Source organism: Propithecus coquereli, unplaced genomic scaffold, assembly GCF_000956105.1.
Source record: "Propithecus coquereli isolate 6110/MARCELLA unplaced genomic scaffold, Pcoq_1.0 Scaffold556, whole genome shotgun sequence".
Lineage (NCBI taxonomy): Eukaryota > Metazoa > Chordata > Mammalia > Primates > Indriidae > Propithecus > Propithecus coquereli.
The window spans coordinates 204671-211214 of record NW_012151463.1 but is presented as its reverse complement, the minus strand read 5'-3'; positions in this window follow the sequence as shown (position 1 = coordinate 211214).

The following is a 6544-nucleotide window of genomic DNA, read 5'->3' as shown; positions in this document are numbered from 1 at the left end:
TCAAACTCCTGGGCTCAAGTGATCCTCCTGCCTCAGCCTCCAGAGCAGTTGGGACTACAGGGGCACGCCACCATGCCCAGCTCATTTTTCTATTTTTTTTTTTTTTCATAGAGACAGGGTCTCTCTCTGCTCAGGCTGGTCTCAAAACTCCTGGCCTCAAGCAGTCCTCCCACCTTGGCCAAAATTCTTAAATGTTGTAAGGGTGAGTTATGTAGATTTGGGAAAAGCAAAAGATGAGTGAAGAATTGGTAAAGAACAGTGTCACAGGCCACTATCTTAAGAAGAGAAGCCTTCACATGTGCTCTAAATGTTATAGCTGGGCTCGGAGGCTCACACCTGCCATGCCAGCATGGGGGAGGGCAAAGCTAAACAACAGGACGTCAGCCGGGCCCCTGGATCCAGCCGTGCCTGCAGCAAGCTTCACCACTGGCCCTTCCTTCCACAGACCAATCCGTTTTCCTTTTGCTTCCGTCCTGTGGTTGGCAGCTGACCCAGCCCTGGCCACTAGGGCCTCCATGTCGGGTTTTATCACCATTTGCGTGTGTCTCTTTTCCTGTTCCAGCTTCTGTCCTCCCCTTTGCCTGTCTTTGTTCCCTGTTGTAACCTCGTGGAGGACCAGGAAGAGTCAGCAGCCTGGACACAGCGCAGCTCGTGCTTGTCTGGCCGCGTTGCTGCGCGTGCTTGCGCATTAGCTGACGCTTGGCTTAGGCAACCCCCTAAGCGATGGAGGCGACACCTCCATTTCCACATGGTAGCCGACCTACATGGCGGCCCATTTGCCATCGTTTTAACTCGAGTGCTCTGGAAAGAGACGGGTGGGGACGTTTGGCGCCTCTCATCACGGGGACGTTTTCTCATCTGCGTTTGTCATTCTCGAGTTCCTGCCGGAAGTGTGTATCTCACTGCCCCTGTTTGATCATTGTTTCCCCTCAGGTAGGAAAACCGAGAGTCCCGTAGACTTGCAGACACGTTCCCGCACGCGGATTTTGCTTTCTCGTTCGCACAGACCCCCACATGCGAAAGTCGTGCGAGGCGCCTCCGACGGCGTGCCAGGCAGGACAGGCGCGCGTGCGGCGCTGTTCTCCGGCAGCGAGGACCCTGCTGGCTGCGCCGGCTGCCCGTTGTCGTGCTTCAGTTATTCCAGCCGATGAGAAGGGACCGTTGGTAAAAGACTCAAGCAAGGATGGGATAGGAAGGCGTTTTCCCCATGGGTTAAAGAAACGGCAGCTTGAGAGGAAGATGCTATGAGCTGGGGAGGTTTAAAGTCTTTGAATTGTCACATGTGAAATAATTATAAAAACCTGCACATAATCCTTTCAGTGCCGTGCCTGGGCGTGAGCCCGTGTGCGAGCCGGGTTAACGGTGAGCGCGAGTCCTGAGCGTGGCGGCGACAACCACGTCTTCGCGCACCGCCGAGGACAGCGTCCCGGCAAGATCAGCCGTACGCTGCGCTTCTTTCTTATAAAATCATTTTCTTTCGGAACATTCAGGACATACGAGGCTGCTTCGGGGTACAGCTGAGAATTTGGGTGTCACGGAGTCCTGTGTTCGAATCTTTACCCCCTGCTCACAAGCTGGCCTCGGGGATCTTACGTCACCTCTCTGGGCTTTAACGGGGGCACCTGCCTCGCAGGGTCGCGGTGAGGATTCGGTGGATCCTGAGCAGGCGCCGGGACCCACGTCCGCACCTGGTGGCTGCCCTGCGGGTGCTCGCTTGGAGGACGGTGACAGCGGCCACACGATGAAGACGGTGGTGACACCGTCAGTGTTCACGAGATGACGAGGGCTGCGGGGAAGGGGTGGTCCTCCCACCTCCTCGGGTAGGACATTGGATGCTCTGCCTGACCCCGCAGCTTCTCCTGCGAGCTCAGAGACACGGCGTCTAAAAACAACCTAAAAACAGCTTGTTACTGAAAATCCCAAAAAGGTCATGGTTGCCGGGATGTTTTCTCGTCTTCCAGAGTGAATTAAAACTCCATCATTCCGATGCCTCTTCTGTGGCGCGTAGAGACCGGGGACGTTCCGTTCAGCAGCTGCGCGGCTCCGAGGTTATTTTCCTGCTCGGAGAAAAGCATGATTGGGTACAGGCACGGGGATAATTTCGGAGCAGGGTTAGATGCGAGGGTTATTCCTCCCGCCTATTTAATGGCCGACCCTGCAGGTCTGAATAAGAGGCGTGGCTGTCTGTGCGGTAACTGCTAATTTGCTTGGCTGCGTTGTAATCAATAGTTCATCTCTCTCTCACCATCCGTCCCAGGGCTTTGTACTCCTTAGAAGTATTTTATTCTGACCCTCATAAATCATTTTGAATAGACTTCCCTGACATTGGGAAACCTTAATAGCTTGGTATCATTAATTTCAATGGATTATAAGCCATTATTTTCTACGTTTATAATTATTGTTTGGCATGCTCCTTGTCCAATAATCGCTGAGCACATGCACGAAGGAAATAAAGCAAAAGGATAGTTCCCGACGCTGTAGGAATGGTCTGACGAGGGAGCAGGACAGGATTAAAGCACCCGGCGGCGTCCACACGGACAGCGTGTCAACATCCGTGATCGTAACTAACTAACGTGCAAGAAACTGTGTTCAGGATCCAGGGTTCAGGAAATGGGAGCTTTCGTGTTTGCATAAATAGCATATTTCTCTTCAGGGATGTGGAACAACTGGGAATTAGTAAGTGTGAGGCAGTTGAGTTCAGGGCGTAAAAACTTTGTATTTCCAAATTCCTCACAGTCTGAGTTAGATAATTTTGGTTTACGGACACCCAAACTTAGGGTCAGGGAAATAGATAAAATAATTCAGATGCAGAGACAGGAACTACTTGGGTATCTCAATCCCACGATCCAGATTATTACACTCTGCGGAAAGTGCGGAAGGCACCGGGTAAGTGACATCGCGCGTCACTTCACAGGCGTTCCCGGGTGTCCTTCGCTCCGCCCCGCCCAAGGCTGGGGCGTGGAGTGCGGTTTCCAAAGCAGGATTTGGGCGTCGGATGCTGACGCTCCCCCAGATTCCTTCCTCCACCCAAACCCACAAACACACCTTGGGGGCCTTTGGTTCCCTGAACCTTCCTCCTTCAACCCAAACCCTCATCCGCAAAATCGTCCTGTTACAGCCTCTTTTCTGTTCCCTTTCCAAGGAGAGAAGCACCAGGCCCTTTAAGCAGCCCGTGGCATGCGCCACTTTGTTTCGGAACAGCCCGATGAGAGATAACCCGGCTCCTCTGGAATTTTTAGTGGACTGTAAGTCTTTACGGGAAATGAGGCTGACTAGGGCTGAAACCTCACAGCTGGGAAGTTGGTGAAACTATTTTCTCCCCGGATTGCTGAATATTTCAGGACCAAAGATTCTGAGGGATCGCTGAGCTATGTTGCCATCTAAACGCCAAGTGAAATTGTCTTTTTTTTTCTTTTTGAGAACGGAATGACAGATGAAAGCAAAAGATAAAAACACCAACCCTGATGAGATTTCTGTCAGCTGGAAAAAGCGAGTTTCCGTAAATTAATTCCCCTGCTTTTTGTCATGGCGAGTAGCAGAAATAACAGCAGCCCTACTGGCTTCCACGGGACGTCATTAAAGACCTAAGTCTGGCCGGGACTCTCGGGCTCTGGGGACAGTATTGGGTCCAGCTGGGTTCTGGGGCCGAGGCAGGAAGGTGCCTTCATCCTGGAGAGACGGCGGTGGCCGAGCGAGGAAGGCAGCGGGGAGGGAGCCGCCTCCTTGTGTTTGAAAAGTGACTTTTAAGGAATGGGCCGCACTGACAGCTGCCCCAGCTGTTTCATTCCAGCTCGGTTGGCCACGAAGGTGCATTCCACAGACACTTAGCAAAACAGCCCGTAGGAGACAAGTAAATATGGGCGAGCCCCGGAGAAAAGGTTCTAGGGCATGTTCGGGGGAAGTGAAAGGCGCTTTTGTTAGGGCTGGGGCGGGGGCCTCGCCACCAGCTGGGGATAAACACACCTGGCGCTAAGAGGGTGTTTCCACCCCTTTCGGAGGACAAGCCAGGACAGTAAACAGGGACATTTCCGGCTGTGCAGGCGGTTTGTGGAGTGGCTCCCGTGGGCAGCGCGGGACTTCTCAGGAGCTTTGCGCCCAGGGCATGTAGTGGATCAGGGAACGGTGACACGGGACCCAGCTGGGATGTGAGGGCTCCAGGACCCCTTGGGGACCTCCACATCGATTGCAGGTGTTCACCCTGTCCCCAGAATGACTTCCCCATTTTCTGATGCGGTGGCCTCCCCCCCGGGTCTCCCCAGTGCGTGGGCGGGGGTTCGGATGTGCTCCGGTCTCCCCAGAGATTCACAGCAGTCCGCGGCCGCGGCTCACGCGGGCCCTGGGAGGGCGGGATGCCCTCGGAGTGGGGCTGTGCTTTCAGTCCCAGGGCCCCAACAGCCCCCCCACAGCCCGCTCCTCCTCTGCTTCTGTCGTCACGCTTGGCGGCACCGCGTCCTCCGGCGGCTTCCGCCCTGAGCCCAGGAGTCTGTCCCCGGCGTCATGGACCCATCAGCAAGTCTCGCCGCTGTGTTTCCAAAAACGGATCCTGACTACCTACTCCTCTCTGCTCCACTCCCGCCTCCACGTCCCCAGCCCAAGCCGCCGTCCGCCCTTGGCCAGTGTCCTCGAGGGCTTCTTGGCCAGACTCCAGCGTCGCCGGCCCCCAGCAGTCGGGAGCTACGCCGCAGCCAGAGCCAGTGTTTCCAAGTGCCGATTGGCTGACGCTCCGTCCTCTCCAAGCCTGCAGCGGCTTCCCGGCGCCCGGGACTGCAGCCCAGCCTCCGTTCCGCGATCACGGAGTGTCCTCGGTCTGGCCCGTGCACCCCGCTCTGCCCCTCGTGTTCCGGCCGTGCCGGCTTCCCCAGCCCCCACGAGTACCAGGCTCGTTCCTGCCGTGGGGACTTTGACGTCCTCTTCATCTGCCAGGCTGTCCCCTCGGAGTTCCGCACGCCTGGGCTTGGCTCAAACGCCACCTGTTCAGCGAGGTCTGCCCTGACCCTCCAACGACGGTAACCCCCTCCCCTCTGTCATCGCGAACACCAAGCTGTGTTTAAATAGTTTATGTGAAGCACTTGTCACAATCTTAATTTTATTGCTTTTTTGTTCGTTTGTGTGCTACGTGTCTCCCCACCGACCGGAGCGTGAAGTTCCTTTGGGGCAGACGCCTGGCCCTCCTTGAAGCATGGCTCCCGGCTCGCGGTGCCAGGCAGGCGGAGATGCCCGGCCAGTAGTCAGTGACAAATGGTCGTCTGCAAAGGCGGCGGCCCGCGACTGCAGAGGGTGGGCGGACGCTCGGGTCTGCTGAGTTGAGGGGTTGGCGGGCGATGCGTGAGCTCTCGCCTGGTCTGTCACCCAGCGGTGGTGGGAGCTTCTGTGGGGTACAGATGTGTTTTAAAAAGTTTTGTTTTGGGGAAGGAGGCGGCAGGTGTAAAAAGAAAGGCTGGTGCTGGGCGCGGTCTCGTGACGCAAGAGCGCTAGGATTTCGGTTCAGCTCAGGGGGTGTTTTCCGTTGGGTGAGGGTCAGCATCCCTCGGAAGTCCCTTAGTGCCACCCAATGGCTTTGGTGTCCTGTCCTCCCTCCTCTGCCCACCAATATGTATTGAGCCTGAAGTTAATTCAATAAAAAGTGAACACGGTCTGGCCTTTGTGCTCTGGGAAGCGACAATCCATCAAGGGCACAGAGACTCAAAGTTCAGGTGCAACGTGATAAGCGCCCTGAGGCAGCCGCAGACGGGGCACTGGGGAGCCGGAGCAGGAAGGCAGAGCCGGAAGGTGCTGGGGACATTAACGCAGGAGGCGGGTGTGTGGCTCAGTCACCTCGTGCCTGTTTGTCGCCCGCCTGCTCTTTGGCAGCTATCTGGGAATCTGTGCCTCAGTCCTCCGGACTTTCTGAAAACATAGACACTATCGGTACCGTCCTCAGAGAATGATCAGAAATACTAGATAAAACGATGCATGTAAGACACATAAAACAACAAAATATTGAATATGAAGTATTCCGTGTGCAGGCTTGAGGATGGAGGCATTTCATCTTTTTTATTTTAATAGATTGAGGGTGCACGAGGTGAATTTTATTACACATGTATGTTGCGTAGTGGTGACGTCTGGGCTTCTGGCGCATCTGTCACCCGAGTAGTCACATCACAGGTCGCTTCTCGTCCCTCGGCCCCTCCCATTCTCCCCCTGTGCGAGTGTCCAGTGTCCGCTCTACCACTCTGTGTGTCCTTGCGGGGCCATGGCGGCTCCTGCTTATAACTGAAAACATGTGCATTTATCTTTCTGTTCCTGAGATAGTTGCCCTAGGATAATGGCCTCCGGTTCCATCCAAGATGTTGCAAAAGACCTGACTTGATTCTTTGTTACGGCTGAGCAGCACCCCATGATATATAAATACACACACACGCACATGTATATGCACACACACGCACATATACACACACACACACACACACACACGCACGTTTTCTTTATCCACTCATTGGCTGATGGGCACTTAGGTTGATTCCACATCTTCACGATTGTGAATTGTTCTGTGATAAACACACAA